At 41.7% G+C, this 17,326-nt stretch overlaps 1 protein-coding gene across 1 annotated transcript in view; it reads right to left on the bottom strand.

The window, feature by feature from the left end:
• The window catches only part of CACNA2D3 (calcium voltage-gated channel auxiliary subunit alpha2delta 3), a 1,057,886-nt gene that overhangs the window by 115,828 nt on the left and 924,732 nt on the right, over positions 1-17,326 (bottom strand). The window lies entirely within an intron of this gene.

Raw genomic sequence — 17,326 nt, 5'->3', positions numbered from 1 at the left:
GGCTAGGAGAATTATCTGCCCACATATCTTATTATGATTGTTTTAAACCACGATAATCATTTCCCTGTGCACATAGAAAATTGTTTCTTCTGGATCACAGTTCTAATGGATGTACATGACATATAAAAGAGTCAGATAAAGATGCAGTCAGATAGTCATCAACCTATCACATTTTGATCCCTCTTCCTCCAAAGAATTCAGAAAACCTGACTTGATTCGCTCCTGTTTTATATTATCTTCACACAACAAAGGTGTAATGTGGGCTAGCCCGAAAGAGTGAGTGACCCAAGCCACTCAGTGATTTTCAGTGGAATATGAATATTGGCATATCAGTGCAAATATTTCTTTTCATACACCTTCAGTACTAAAGCTAATTTGAGCTGAATCCTGCATATATTATCAACATGCACATGATCTCCTTGTTGCAGGCCAGCTGCTATGGGTAAGATGCCACTGTGAATAGGCCTAAGCTTACCCAGTAAAAAGCTTTTGGTTTGGATCCAGCCAGATTTTTTCACTCAGTCTCATCCTTGCAGCAGTTCTTCTCTTACAACAGCTCCTGTCCTGCATGGTTTTTGTCCTTGAATGTCCCATGATTCACAGAGTAATCTGTTTGTGAGGTGGTCGGGGATCCTACCTCCCTTTTTCCACAGCTGAAAGGTTTGTTGGATCCAATCCTCTGGTTTCTCACTATTCACATCTTGGTGTCCAGGGGTTCAGCTGTTTAAAACATCCTTTCCATAACTGCTCATCTACTTTTTCCACTTGTTCCCAACACAGTTGTATATGCTGTTAATAGAGCAAGTGCATTATTCCAAAAACTACAAGGATTTGATTCCATGTCTGTTGGGCTTCCCTTTCTTTGTAACTACAGTGTCCATCTCAGACTACACATACTATTCATTGAGTATTCATCTATACCTTCCATGAATATGACTCAGTTTCACTGAACTTCCCTAATATCACACTGAAAGTAACAGATAATTTTACCTGCCAAATTATTAAAAATATCCAGACATTTCCATTGATGTAACAGTATACTATCCTTGTACTTAAATGAAAACAGATTTAACAGCATTCTTTCCATTTTCATAAACAACATGTGCTTTGCAATAGTTTTCGTTTTAAAACAGACCCCTTCATGGCATGCTTTAGAAATGTTCAACAGCAAAATCAGTATATTTCATCCTCAATTGAGTGTTCCAAGGATTTATTATTTCTGACAACAGCACAACTGTGGTACATGTGGTAAGGAATGAGGAGTTCACCCATATACCTTGCTTTCTTCTCCAGCTTCACAGAGCGGGGGGAAAAAACTTTCTGTGGGTGGAAAAGAATTTTAAAAACATGGTGGCTGCAGCCTAAAAAAATCTGCTCATAGTTAAGAAATATGCCAAAAGTTCTCTATGATGTTGTGGTAGATATAAAACTCATAGACCAGTCTGCTACATCAGTTGAAACATACAGTTTTTTAAAAAATTTAGACAAAGGAATGGAGACACAGGAACATCAGCTGGCTGTATATTGCCTTGTAAAACATTACCTGCCATTGAAATGAAGACCAGCTGCAGCAAGAAGTGGTATCTGTCTCATCCATGTGAAAAAGCATCAAATGGAAAGTGTTCACCACCTCCCTGCCCCAATTACGAAGCAGGAGGGTGAGTGATAGTGTGGATATGCCAGTCGCTGCCTCAGATACTTGTAACGTTGGTGGAATTTGAAGAAGTTTGGGTGCCTTCCCCCATAAGTAAGAAACCATTCAATTACTCTGAAACACCACCTCTTCACTTTCACTCTATTTACAACATAATATATGGAATTAATAAATGTATGGATGTTCTTGAAGATGTAAAAATGAAATGCCATAATTTAGCACATAGATACAACCATAAAAAAACAAAGATAATGCTCAAGAAAAAGGCATAATTGGAATTTTCCCTGATGTAGCATGAGCAAGCCATTCAACTTTGCTCCTCCATCTCTCATATTCCTAAGAAGTATAAAGGAGAAGGTGAGGGGAGATTTAGCTTTATCAGGCTTCATGTGGCCCAAACAATTGGGGGGAAGCATTTACTTCAAGTTTCTACACTTTAGAGAATTCATAGCAGCTACAGCATTTCACCTTTACCCCAAGATCTATGGTATGATAGAACTAATTGTGCCCAAGCAAGGATTTCTTTGGCTAACACTCATTAATAAGCCATGGGGGTGGTCCCTTTCTTCCCTTGCCTATTTTGTTCTGCAGAAATTTAAGGATGCTATTAATACATTATTTTAAAATGGCTAATTAAGCCCTAACTAGGCATCACAACTAGAAAGGGAAAGCAGAAAATGTACCACTGAATAACCTGAAGTAATAGGTGATAGGAGACTTACCCTAATCAACTTCTCAGGGCTTTTTAGCTTCTTAGAAATTAGTACAGGAAATCCTTGATGTTTGCCTGCATCACTGATGCCTGAGGCTTACAGACACGGAGCTGTGATATTGCTGGACTTTCAGTATATCTGACAGTAGTAATAAAAACCAATGAATATTGTGCACCTTCCTTCCTTCTGCTCTAAGCCAAAATGGAGTCACCCATATAGCAGTAGTAGCAGGAAACAGTGAGTTTCCAAACTTTCATCAAAGAGTCAGTTAACATATACTGAGGATTTTGAGCAAAATGAAGTACGCTGTATCTTAGCTAGTTGGAAAAGTTGTGCCTTAGTTTAACTTTATATGATTCTCTCATTTCTTTGTTCAATATATAACTTTTGAGAAAAGACACAAGAATTGATCTAAATTACCTAAACAAAAAAACATGCAAATCCTACACTTAATCTCAGACATGCTTTTCTAATTCCACTTCCCCCCCCTTGATCCTTGTTTCTATGACTTTCATGTCAAGTATAATCTGTTTCCATTTATGGTAACAACAGTACGAACTCTCTAATTTACTTAATCAAGCTTATCTGCTCAACATTTTCTCTGTATCTCCAAAGATGTACAGCACACACAACTGTGTATATAAGTTACAGAATGATTTTAAAAAATGAAGCCTGCTTTGTTGCTATCACTAAATAGACAGACACGTGAAATTTGATTTAAAGACTCTGGCTACTATTTTATTTAACTTGTAATTAAGTGTAAGCTAACCCGGCCTCCCCAGTCCCTTGGGCAGTAGTAGACTTGCAAGGCCTCCTTTCCCACAAACCAAAATGCTGATACACAGGATCGGCTAACTGCAGAAAGGGATTATTGTATCTGGGCCAGATCACTGTCATCATCATAAAAAAAAAGCTGTCATCCAAATTTATATCCCATCTTCAAAGGCTTCTAACTCTCCTTGTCCCACAACAAAAGTCAACATTTAGTTACTATCATATCAATAATATGAGCATATTTTGTGACAAAAAAGTCAAGGTGATTCTCCAGTGTAATTTAAAATGCAAACTCAATCATAGCTGTATTAAAGCCAATAGATAATTGGGGTACATGCAGAATAGAACGAAATATATTAAATGTGCTCTATGTGAGGCTGCTTTTGAAGACTGTCCGAAAGCTACAGAATGGCCACAGTGTTAACTGGAGTGGATGATAGGGACCATATCACTCCAGTCTTGTTCCATCTACGCTGGCTCCCAGTTTGCTTCCAGGCTCAATTCATTAAAGGCACTGACCATTAAAGACCTATATGGCTTGGGACCAACATACCTTCTCCCATACAAACCTACCTGTCTACTCTGGTCATCTTTGGAGACTCTGCTTCAGCTGTCCCCACTATTTGAGACTAGACTGGTGGCAACTGGAAAAGGGCCCTTCATGGTTATAGTGCCAAAACTTTGGAACTTCCTCCCCAGGAAGATTCATCTGACTTCCTCTATTGTTGTCTTCTGCCAGCAGATGAAGGCTTTTTTGTTTCATTTGGCAAACACCCCAATAACTATTACTGGCCCTCCTCTTGGTTTGGCGTTGGTTTTTTATATATTTTTATTTACTTATTTTATGTATTATTGTAAATGCAATTTTAATGGTCAAATGTTTTAATGTTTTTATGTTCTCCACCATGGGGGCCCTGTTTGGGTAGAAAAGTGACAGGAAAATGTTTTAAATAAATAAATAATATCAGAAAGTTCAAGCTTTCAACCCCCCTATTTGCTTCCTAGTATTCAACTTATGAAACATTTGGGTTTAACTCCTAAAGAGAACAGGCAGACAACTAAATTATTTTACATACCAGTAGCAGTTGAAGAAATCTTATCCAAAGCTCACTGAAGCCCAAAGACTAAAATTATTCAAGGTTTTGGATCAAGTCCAGCAGTAGTATAACATGATCTCCTATTAACCTCCCAGAAGCAGTTGGTCATTCTCTCACTAAGAACCATTTCTGATTCAGTTTACCAGGAGGCAGCAAAAACCCCTCATTTAAACTCTTGGGAATATAGCTCAGCATTTACTACAAATAGAGCATATTGGAAGAGCAATAAAAATTATTTGGCTATCTATGAGAAATAGGAACAGAGATCCTTGTTTTATTTCCTACGCTATGTGTCTCAGTACATATTACACGCAAATGCTTGTAACTAAATCCCAGTGGTCCTTGGTTTTCAGGATGAGGTAAATCAGGAGGTAGATGTGTGGTTAACTGCTTCACAGCTCCAAAAATGCTTTTTTCCAAGGGTTTTCAAATTGAAAACAGGAAAAGTAGCTTTAGCATCTGCATTAAACTTCTAGGTGAGATCACCTGGAGTTTTGGAGTGAGGTGATACCAAGATGCTCATTCTCTTTCATAGCAGATTCAGCTGATATTCTTAAGAAGTGACTGGACATAGTGCTGAGATTATACAAGTGTGTCAATACACTGAATTTCAATCTTGATAACATTGAGGTGCTGCTGGATATATAATGTGTCTGATAAAGGCAACGCAAACTTTAAGTGCATGGTTATACTCTATAAAGGAGATGGTTTAAATTCCAAATTTGTTTGGTCCACCAGCGGCAATCTTTCCTTGAGAAGCATGACCTGGCCACAGTTATTCATGCTCTCATCACATGCAGCTTATTTCACAGCACTCAAGAGGGGCGGAGTCGGCGGACTCCAAAGTCCTATTAATGGAGCTGGGCGGATCCACGTTGGAAGCTCGTGTTGTTCCATCCTCCCAGAAGCATCCGAAGTCTCTTCCTTCTGGACTTATTCCTCAAGCTGTAGCAAACGGTTGCATTTGCCCCAATGATCTTCCACACCTGAATACAATCTCCGAATCTGATTGACTATCTGACAGCTATGATCATCCCAGGAATCTGCAGAGAAAGATCCAGCTTATTTCCTGGAACATCGCAGGATGGGCTAATAAGTGGGGGGATTCTGATTTTTTGAATTTTTTGTCGACATTTGATATGATCTTTTTTCAGGAAACCTGGTCTTCAAGTAGTATTTATGTTAATGGTTTTTCTTCCTTTTCACTCCCTGCTAAGAGGTTAAATCGGAAGGGGCGTTATATGGGCGGGCTTTGTGGCTTATTTAAGAATGCCACCAAATTACCTGTCACCCAATTGGAGCCTTGCCCTCCCTTTGCCCAGGCTTTTCACATCCCTTTTAAAGATTTCCAGTTGATTATTGTTAATGTTTATATGCCCCCTTGGCAAGACAATAATATTCTCAGAGTTCATTGGAATTCGCTGAAAGACTATCTCTCCAGTTACGCTATTAAATTCCCTGAGGCCTCCTTCCTTCTTGTGGGAGACTTCAATGCTAGAATAGGCAGCGACAATGAACAAATTGGCTCTGTGTTGCACTGGAATGATGATGAGCATACCCCTCTCCCTTTCCTTTTGCCCAGACAGTCAAGGGATGCACTATTTAATCAGGCTGGGCGCCGCCTGATTGATCTATGTTCCCAAAACAATTTTTCAATACTTAATGGCTCCCCTCAATATACTGCCTCTGGCAACTATACCTTTATCTCCCCTAGAGGGAATAGTGTTGTCGACTATGTGATCTTGTCGCTTGACTTGAGTGAGTATATTATGGATTTCTCGATAGGTCTAAGGACCGAGAGTGACCATCTTCCTATTTCTTTGTCCCTTCGGACAGATCATGAGATAGTTAACCAATGCATTCCCAGTACTGTGGAATCTAACTTGCCCCAGTACAAAAAAATAAGCTGCTCTCCTCCTTCCCGGGAACAGATCTCCCTCTGGATGTCTAGCTTCCAGGGCTCTGAGTTAAGACGCAGCTTAATCGAAGCTGAGTCATGGGAAAAGGCAATTTTAGCCTACAATTCTATAATCAATAATATCTCCTCTTATGCCAAACCAATGACTTCTAATAACCAAATCATCTCCCCAAATGCTTGGTTTGATACAGAATGTTTGCTTTTTAAAAGCAAACTTAGACAATATTTTCGTCAGTCTCAGTTGAGATCCCCTGCCTACTCCCCCACCCTGTTTTTTAAGCTTAAAAGGGAATATGGTCATTTGTTAGCACAAAAAAAACATACTTTCTATTTGAAAAATGGGCTAAACTTTTCGATGCTGTCCGATCTAATGATAATCGAGCATTTTGGCTATTGGCCAGTAAACTTAATTCCTCAACTGGTGTTGCCCCCATTAGCGCTATTCCTTCGGCCAGATGGTATTCTTATTATAACGATCTTTTTAATGAGTCCTCTGCCTTAGATTTGAATAATTCTGGATTAATCCCTTCTGATATCCCCAGTTGGTCCCCAGTTTCCCAAGATGAAATTGTCGATCTCATTGGATCCCTCAAACCTAATAAGGCCCCTGGTTTGGATGGGCTCCCAGCGGAGATATTGAAAGATAACATTGACTGGTGGTCGCGAGCTCTTGCACAGCACTGCACTTGCTATGGTGATCCCTTTGCAGACTGATATCAAATAATAGGGAATACATCTTACTAATTTTGAAATATCAACATTGGTTTATTGATGCCATGCCCAGTTCAAAATGGGATGGGTAAAAGTGAAAGATCAGGCCTTTTCAACTGTATCCACTTAGCTGTGGAATGTCCTGCCAACAAGGGCTCACCAAGTGCCTTGTCTGCTGAGTGCCACAAATACTTTTATTTCCCTCCCAAACCTTTTTAAAAATTAAAGTGTGCTTGTGTTCTTGTTCTTCCTCTCAAGTTGTGTAGATCTCTTATCCCTATTTAATTTATTGCTTTGCTCTCTTCACATACTTCCCTGATTTTTCTATCAGTATATTTTGTTGGCTCCTGATCTGTTGGTGTGTGACATTGCAATGATTCTTAAGAGAACTGCAGCCCAGCTTAGGTGTGAAAACATTACACTTTTATGATGTTTTACTTGTCAGCCAAAATAAGTTGTTTAACCCTTCTGTGAAAGAGACAATGAACTCATGATTGTGTTGTTAAAATAAGGGGTCTTTGCAAGTCAAAAGAAAAAAGGGGTGGGATAAAGTCTAAACCACCTCCTGAAACCTGAGCTGCCATCCACAGGATTCATGCAGTTACTTCAACACCTTCAATGCAGTGACTTTAAGTGACTTCAACGCAGTGACTTCCAGCCTTCTTAACATCAACGTTGAACTTTATTGCCCACTGTCACTAGAGTTTCCTCATCCCAGGTCTCTGGTGGTACACCACAGGGTAGGAAATGCCACCAATTTCCTCTGTTTAAACCCTCAGCTCAGAGACCAAGGAAATAAAGTCTAAAGCAGTACCAGGTGTTAAGCTGGAAGTCAGCCCTACAAGATAGACCACTTGCCTGTTGATTTCCGCAACACAATTATACAGTAGCTAGAATGCAGAAACACCACACAAGATTAAAGAGTAATTTGTTCATCAAAATTGTGCATAAAAGATTATATTTTTTTAAAATGTGCAAGACAGGATAGTTAAAACAATAAAATCTAATTAAACTAAAAGTTCTAAACATTCATGACGGGGTCCTATGCCAGCTATACATGATGTTACCTTCCAAAGTGTATGCTGAAGTCAGCACCAGAACTCCAAATAGAACACAGACGCCAAGAGCTGACTTTCTATCTGAATGTTGATCCAAGAACAAAGAATCACACTGAAACTCTATTTTTATCTCATTTTGGTGAACATGGGCAGTCTTTAAGAACCAGTCAGAGCCTTGCTAGGACATGTGAACATGGTCCTCTGTAGCTGGAGTCACACCATACATCAGAGCAATTATCACCAACTGGGATTCTGATAAACTTAATAAGATGGAATGCAGGGGATAAACCACCCTTCAGACACTTGGTGCCAAGATGATCTCACAAGCACCTGCAAAATATCTTTCTGGGAACTGCTTTTCTTTAGTTTTACTGAGTTACCCAGAGTCCTTCCTTAGGCCTAGCCTGATAGGCTTACTTTAAAATAATGTAAATATATAAAATAGACTTTGACCAAGAAACAGACTGGTTCCTGACAACCACTCACCAACGTACATTTATTGGATGCTACCATCCACTCGCTGTGAGGGATGTGATGGGTGAGGGGGGATTGATACCGAACCCTGCCTATTACAACAAATTCTATAAAGTTCTGGTTCAAGCAGTAAAATAACATAGTTTCTGGGCCAGATTAGAAAACTTATTAAGTGGCCAGTTTCAAGAGATTCCATGGTTATTCTGTTCCTAGACAGTCTATCTGTGCCATTGCTCTCAAGTTTACCACAGTAAACATTTTATAATATAAGAGATTATTGTTATTATTAACCAGTCGGGTAAGAGAGAAAACGGGGAAATTACAGGGTACAGGCAAATCTGTATACAAATATTTATTGCCAACACCCTCAATAGGATGGAGGAAATAGCCACATATGCATGAAAGGTAGCTTGACGAGCTCTAATGATATGTTGCTAAAGTTGGACTGTGCATGAAGGTTTGACTAAAAACGAAAAGCAAAAAACCCAAAGGGTAATAATTTCTTCTACCACAACACAGAGTGCATAAAACAAGGCCTGTGTTATTGTTGGAAATGAACCTCACACAGTGCTTAACTTTTCAGTGACCTTGCCCTGCGAACATCTTTTCAATTTGTTGAGTGCTAAAAATAACACAATTGTAGCTGCAAAGGATTACCTAAAGTAAGAGAGGCAGTTGAGAGGCATTCTTTAAAGCTTCCATTCCATCACACAGACTTGCAAGAGCTTGGAAAAGGCACCTGGCTAGCAAGCCTTATTTTAAAGACAATGGTTATAATGTGTCAACTCATCCAATGTGTGAGCCAAAGGAAAATTTTACTGAACTCCATTGAGACTTCTGAGATGAGAAAAAATATAAAAACCACAGCAGGAAGCAATAATTCCTGTATTACTATACAATATCCTCCAATGAGGTCAAGATTTGGAAGTAGGTCCTGGTGCCAGTCATTATGAAAATAAGGGATTGGCTATGTCAAGGATGGAGAGAATTTCATTTTCTGAGATTCATACTAAAGACATCTTCCTATTTACTATAGCTATCATACTGGCAAGTATAGAAGCCAGTGCAGAAGCTCAAATCACAGCACTGAGGACATGAAGATGCCTGCAGAGCAGCTGAATGATAACTGCCATATGCCACCTTAGATCACACTGCTTCAAAAGCTAGTAGTGGTACAGCTAAGATAACTGACAGCTGGGTATATGGTAATGAAATCACATTACTTTTTTCCCCCATGTGACAGAATCTTCACAGATACGCAAAGCCTATATTCTCAGTATGAACTGGCCTATAGTAATGGTAAAACATTCTGCTGAAAATTTCACATTTGAGATTAGTAAGCATATATTCAATATTAAATGCACTTCAGACCTAATTTAAAGGCAAGAATAAATTAGCGTAGATGGTAGCAGAAGGCGTTTACTCAACATTGACATTAGTGTGGATAATCCGGCCTTGAAGTGCACACCCGTTTGGGGAAATTGGGGCTCTGAAGTAGACATGGGCACGATCGGAATTATGGACTGAAAATTGCCCCGATTTTGGCGTTTGCACCATCGGGACCGGGCTGATTGGGACCGGGCGCTCAGGTGGGGCACTCTATCGGGTCTCGATCAGATCGATCGGTTTACGTTCGGGATTGCAGTCTGCAGACAGTCTGGCGCCAGCCATCTGTTCCCGAGGGAACGGAGCCCCGTGGAAATGGAGCCTGGGGAATGCCGGAGGTGTTTGCCCTCCTTCTGTCACCCTAGAAACGCGAATGGAAGCCCAGCTTTCCTTGATCAGCAGGGCTTCCTTCCAACCACGGAGCAGCCAGAAAAGCGCGCGCCCATCTCGTCCATTTGGGAGAAGAGAGGGGAGGGTGGAGGAAGGGGGTGTTCTTCTGTAGCCATGAGCACTCGAATCTCATCCCTGCAAAGCCTGAGAGGCAGCTCTTACAGCCAAACACAGCCCTCCTGTGTAGCAGACCCAGGATTTATAAATAGCCATGTACTGCACAACAAAGTTTCACTTTCCGCTCGCGGGTGGAGTGGGACAGAGGCGAGCTCTCGCTTGCCACTTTTGGAGAGAGAAAGCGCAAGAGAGAGAGAGAGGGAGCTTTAGCTTTGGGCTTCAGCAGATAGGGAATTAGGAAATAGGGAGCTATCTCCTCTGGTTCCCCCCCCCCCGTCACAGTACCGGCACACTCCCATGGGGACAGACCGCCCCCGCCCCCTGAGGGGAGACAGCTCGCCACCTCCACGGGCCTGCTGGGCCCGGCGGCTGCCATCCTCCTCACCCACCATTCCTTTAGTGCTGGAAACCGCGGGGCGCCCTCCCGCGTCGGCCTTCCCGATTCCCGATTCCTGATTCTGTATCGGAAACGGGACTTGATCGGTGAGGTTTGGGTACCTGGGTTCGGCACCACCGCAGAATCACGATCAGCTAAATCGGGATTATTTTTTGGATTGTGCCCATGTCTTCTTTGAAGTACTGCCATGGCACCATACAATCTGCATTCACAGGATTCCTTTTCATGACAGTTTTAATATTTTACCCTACAAGTTTCATATTATATCACTCATCAAAAATATAATGAGCTAACTAGCAGATGCTATAATAGCTAAATAAACCTTTGGATAAGAAATCATCCAGATGATATTTGACTTTGTGGAATGTCAAAGCCCATGTTCAGCTTGGCTCACTGTTCCTTTGGTTCTCCAAATGCAACATGGCAAAATAACTTAATTAGTATAATCAAAAATGCAAAATAGGTGATTCTTCTCCTATTAGTGGAATGTATTGAGTGTTCTAAATTATAAAACATAATATCTTGGCTGGTCATTAAATTTTTGTTTATTTCTTCTTTTTTAAATGGCTATTTTTCCTCTCCTACAGAAAGGTTAGGCTTTCCAATGGAAAAGGAGCACTAATTGGGTGGTTGCCTTTGCCTCTGAAGTGAAAACAAAGTCTATGCTAATTGAGATGATAATCTGCTTCATTATCATTCCTTAGTTTCAACAAGTTGCACTTCAAATACTGCCTTCTATCATTAGATTATACAACTGGCTTTCTGTTTTTCATCTCTAGCAGAATGTGGTAATAGCAGCATTAAAATCAATGCCATGAGAATGGGGATTAGATTGTGTCCATTGTGTGGACACAATCCCTTGTTAGCCATTGTGTAGCTAACAAGGGCCACAAAGGAAATGCTTGATGGACAGAATATCTTGGGCAGATTATAAAGATCCAAGTCATACTTAGGAGAACATATTCATTCCTCATGTATATACCCCTCCGTCAAGGTGATATGTGGATGAAGTGAACTCAGTCTTCTCTCCTCAAAAAGTCACTACAAGAGATATTAGGTTGAGAGAGAATGACTGGTCCAAGGCCAGTGAATTTCATAGCCTGAGTAGAGCTTTGAACCTAGATTTCCTCCATCCAAGTCTTAAAATTCCATCCATCCATCCATCCATCCATCCATCCATCCATCCATCCATCCATCCGTCCATTCGTTTGTTTGTTTGTTTCAATTTATATTCTGCCCTCCCCATGACAGCAGGCTCAGGGCAGATTACATACAGTATAATACATTAAAATATATATACATAATATATATTATGTATATGTATATGTATATGTACATATGTATATATATACATATGTTTATGTATATATATACATAAAATATATATACATTAAAATAGAGATAAACGCCACATAAATATTTAAAACAGTATAGCAGCAATTCTCAAGAAAAAATCTACTACCCAATCATCCCCACAGATGTTTAACAGAGGCTGGGTGGTAGATACATCTGGTAGGGAAGACACCTTTTCCTCTATTCGGCTGTCGGGAAGGCCTTAGCCAGTGTCAACCATATGCCTGGTGGAACAACTCCGTCTTACAGGCCCAGTGGAAAGATAACAAATCCAGCCAGGCCCTCGTCTCTTTAGACAGGGCATTCCACCAGGTTGGTGGTCAATGCTAGGCGGGCCTCCCTGGGGCGGTTCTGCAGATACGTCGGTCCCAGTCTGCATGGGGTTTTATAGGTTAATACCAAAACTGAATCTGATTCAGTACTCCACCGGCAACCAATGCAGCTGGTGCAATACCGGTGTTATGTGTGCATTAAAAGGCACTCCGGTGATGACACGTGCCACTGCACTTTGGACCAGTTGTAACCGCCGGATCAGGTTCAAGGGATGCCCTGCGTAAATCGTGTTACAGTAGTCTAACCTGGAGGTGACCATTGTCTGGACCACTTTAGTTAAGTGGTGGGCTGAGAGATAGGGAGCGAGCTGCCTGGTCTGTTGGAGATGGAAAAAAGAGGACCTGGAAACTGCTGCAACCTGGGCCCCCATTTTTAAGGAGGCATCCAGGATCACCCCCAGGTCCCTAACTCTCAGAGCCAGTGTAAGCACCACCCCATTGAGTGTAGGAAGCTGGGGTCCCAAATCCACGCTCCCGTGACCCACATACAGGATCTCCGTCTTCGAGGGGTTTGATTTCAGCCGACTCTGCATGCTCTGGACAACCGGGGCCGATCCAGGCCAGCTGTCCATCAACAGATATAGCCATCAACAGCATACTGATAACACCCAAGCCCGAAAATTTGCACAAGCTGGGCGAGAGAGCGCATATATTAAAAAGCAGTGGGGAGAATATTTCCCCCTGTGGTACACCACACACTAGTGGATAGGGGGAGGACAACTTCTCCCCAAGTGCCACCCTCTGTCCCCGTCTGTGGAGAAAGGAGACAAACCACTGTAGTGCCATCCTCTGTATTCCCAAGTCAGCAAGGCGGTGGGTCAGAAGAACATAATCGACCATATTGAACGCTGTCAAGAGATCTAATAATCAGCTGCTCCAATCCCCCGGATCCAGGTGTCTGCGAAGATTTCCATGAGGGCAACCAGCAGTGTCTCGGTCCCATGTCTGGGGTGGAAGCCAGACTGGAAGGGGACCAGAACCAAGGTCTCCTTCAGGAAATTCTGCAGCTGCCTCTCCGCCGCTCGCTCAACCACCTTACCCAGAAAAGAAAGGTTTGAGACTGGGTGGTAGCCAGCGGGTCGGCGGGATCCAGTGATGGTTGTTTTAAAAGGGGCCTCATCACAGCCTCCTTCAGTGGCCCGGGGAAAACCCCGGAGCCCAAGGATGTGTTAATAATAACTTACAACTAGTCCGCCGACACTGGCTTTTACCAGCCATGATGGACACAGGTCCAGGAGGCATGTGGGAGGCCTCACCACCTGCAGAATCCTGTCCACCTCCTCCCCAGAGAGAGGGCTGAAATGATTGAATACCAACTCTGAAGATAGCTAAGGGGCCTCCAGGCACACCCAATGGTTACCTAAGGTCATTCCTATGTTTTTTTAAAAAAAAACACATTCTAAAGTCTGCTCCACAGCATTCTCTCTCTCTCTCTCTCTCTCTCTCTCTCTCTCTCACACCCACACACACACACACACACAGAGAGTGACACACACACAGACAATCAAATGTCATCAATGTGACCAGAGAATTTGTCCTTGTCCATTTAACTGGAAATGTAAAACAGTAACAAAAAAGGACTTCAGATCCAATTCACTGGGTCCTGTACTTCAGCAAACTCTTTCACATAAATAGGAGTTATTTGGTGGATTTTACTCACTGTTCATTTTATTAAGTGCCCAGGATGTAGAGAGCCATTGAGGAAAGAGGGTTATTTGGGGTTTTATTGCATATTTTAAATTAGGATTTTTAAGGTGCCTTGATCCATTGGGAAAGGCGAGGTATAAATACATACATTCGGCTTCACTTTCAGTTCCACTTCAGTACTTCACTTCAACTGATATCTTCCCTTATTTTTTAAAAAAAGATTAGATACTTTCTTTTTAAATTTGTTTATGTTTATAGAAATGTATACCAAGAAAATAATATATACATAATCCTAAAGCAAATGTCTTTCATATGTGGTGGTGCTATAAGCTGTCTTTTTTGAAACATTATTTCTGTGCTATTATCAAATCTATTAATTTATTTAAAACATCTATTATTAATCCAAAGAACATAAAAATGTTTTAAATAAATAAATAAAATAAACATGAATAGAGGATTTCACTTTCTAATTGCTCCAATGTCTCACAAATATTTTGGCAGAACTTGACTCTAAAAATGTTAATGTCCATCTTGTGATCTGAGGAAATTAATTTAACTCGCAGCCCACCCAAAGCTCCTGTTTATGACAGAATTATAAATGATAGGCATGTGCAATCTGGGTTCAGCAACCAGTTTAAAAGATGGATTTATGCCAATCTGGCATGATCCAACTAAGCCAGATAACATCACAGAACCTGGGTCAGATCTGGGCACTCAGAATCACTAGGCCAGATTATCCATCCATAGGTAGCCACTGCAGGCAGTTGCAGCAGAGACAGAGCAGCTGCACGTGGCTGGGCAGTGGCAGCAAGAGGGCAATGGCGCAAATGGAGTCAAGCTCTACACTATGGCAGGAGAGTGGGGCTGGGGAGAAGGAAGCAAACAGAGTGGATTTCCATCCCATCCTATCCCTCCACCCCTGCCTGAGGTCTGAAAGAGCTCTTCAAGCCACCATCAGCCATCTTTTAAACTCTGCAATTCAGCGAGCCTCACCCATCCCTTGTGCCAGTAAAGCGACTCTCTATAGGATTCTCTAGTTTGACATTAGGATCCTTTGGTTTGACAATAAGCTTGCAAGTGTTCTGCTTCAGGCAGGTGACAGCATCTGCAGGGCATTGCTGGCTGATAACAAGAATAACAAGACTCGGCTGTCAGGGCAGGGAGCCAGAGGCAGGATAATCAGAGTTCATAATCCACATGAGTTGTTGAAGGCAAGCCAAGGAAATAGTCTAATAAGAGCAAGCAACAAGACTGTAACTCAGGGAACATGGTGAAGCCATGCAGAAGGGCCCCTCCCTCATGTTCTTATGCTCTGTGAGTTTTACGACAGCTTGCAACAGCTGCTTCACATTTTCTCTGATGAAGCCCCTCATTCCACTGGAATGGCCGGCTGGTTCTGGGCTCTGAGGCATGCTGATCTGTGTCAGGCTTGTAAGACTCCTCAGTACCTGCACAAACGTTGCTCTCATGGGTCTGGGGATCCTGGAGGGGATAGGGAAGCTGGCTTAACCTGAACTGTCGGCTCTGGGTGGAGAGAGGCAGCCTCCTGGCCTTCTGGTTGAGATTCCTCATCTGATTGCCCAGCTTCAGTTGGCTGGTGGCTGACAGGCATGGAATCCAGCAGCTCTTCCTCAGAGGATTCAGAGCTGTCTGCAAGCCCTGGCTGTTCCACACAGTTAAAAAGCCTTGGAAATATTTCCTCCATAGGAAACAATGGAAAATGGCTGGGGGGCACCTTATTTAGGGGCCCATAGAACTGAACCTGGGGTCCAATTCTCCAGAAATGGGGGGGGGGGTTGCCTAGGGGACTGTCATTCTATTGAGAAAAGTTTTGAACCTGGGTCCTACCAGATCCTAGTCCAGTAGCTTCCCTGCAAATTTGGTGGAGTTTGTTTTAAAAGTTCCCCCAGCCCCCTGGATATTTTCCCCATAGGGAATAATGACCAGATAAATATGAGTTTCTCTACCCTAGATCAGAGAATCTGAGCCAGATTTCAGGGATACTGGATTTTTAAAAAAACCAACAACTGAAACCCAAATCCAGATTACCCACGTATTTCAGAAACATTTTAGTATGCTACTGAATCTTCAGTATATGTTACAGCCATATTTCTTGATTGTGGATTTTTAGCTAGCAAAGTGGGGGAAGATACATTACATCGATATATTCTATGGGTTTACATGTAAGGGCTTCCTATTATGGACAACAAGAGTTCTCAGCCCAGCATAAGATCATACAAGGAATCCAATCTGATTAGTATTGGAGAAACAATATTTTCCAGGAGCTGCTCTCTGCCTTTTCTATAGCAAAGGCATTCATTCATCCAGGAATTTGGTAGTGAGCACATAGCAAGAAGATTAATCTCTGTCAAGAAACTGACTATGCCTAGTCTCTTGGCCTATTCAAAAATTGATTCAGGCTTGTCAACCTAGTTAGAAGCTAGGTAGAAGGAGACAGCCTTTTCTCTGGGAAGGTGTAGTCAGGACGGCACTGCAAGTTCCCAGATAGATAAGGGGTAAGATGGAACTAGCCATATTGTATTACTAGGTTAGTTATTTAATTTGCTTTTATTTTCTTCTCCAGTTTTTAAACTTCTGTAATTTGTATTTTCCTGTACTTTTAAAAATAAAGTTTCTTAATTACATCCTTGTGGAATTATCTGGGTTCCCACACTTCAGTCTGAATCCAGCAGCTTGGCCTATTTGCCACAGCTACCCAAGTAATTGTTTTGTGCAAAGTGTGGAATTTAATCTGCAAAGTGGGCTGACTTCTATTTTGTTTCACACTCAGTAAGTCTTGAGATTTGGCTCTTGGTTTCAAGCTGAGGGTTAGTCAAATAGGCTGGTGGTGGCATTGCTATTCTGGAAGTGAGCATTCACTTTCCAGCCATCAGTGTTTTGACTCTTGACCCCATAAGAAAACTGCCCTGTGGGTCTGGGAAATTTTTCTACACCCTCTTCCTGTCCCTCTGCAAAACAACCCATGCATCAGACATGAAACTGGCTATGAAGGTTGTCAGTCATAGGATCAGCCATAGTTATTACAGCTAGCACTACAGTATAAAGCCAATGTATACCACAGCAAAATGATTTTATATTGTTTGAAGAAAGAGGACCAACATTTTGAATGCTCAGAGTTATTTGCCATTTTTAAAGAGAAACACAAAAATCTGTTTTTCTATGTAATAAAATCCTGTCAGCATAGCTGATCCCTGAGGAAATCAAAAGAATAAGCTCCAGAATAGCAAACAAGTGTACGGCCAAAACCATGTAATCAAGATGAAGGCCTCTTTGCCCTGAGATTA

Source organism: Eublepharis macularius, chromosome 4 (genome assembly GCF_028583425.1).
Source record: "Eublepharis macularius isolate TG4126 chromosome 4, MPM_Emac_v1.0, whole genome shotgun sequence".
NCBI classification, from domain to species: domain Eukaryota; kingdom Metazoa; phylum Chordata; class Lepidosauria; order Squamata; family Eublepharidae; genus Eublepharis; species Eublepharis macularius.
The sequence above is the reverse complement of the archived record's forward strand: the minus strand, read 5'-3'. Positions and strand labels throughout refer to the sequence as shown.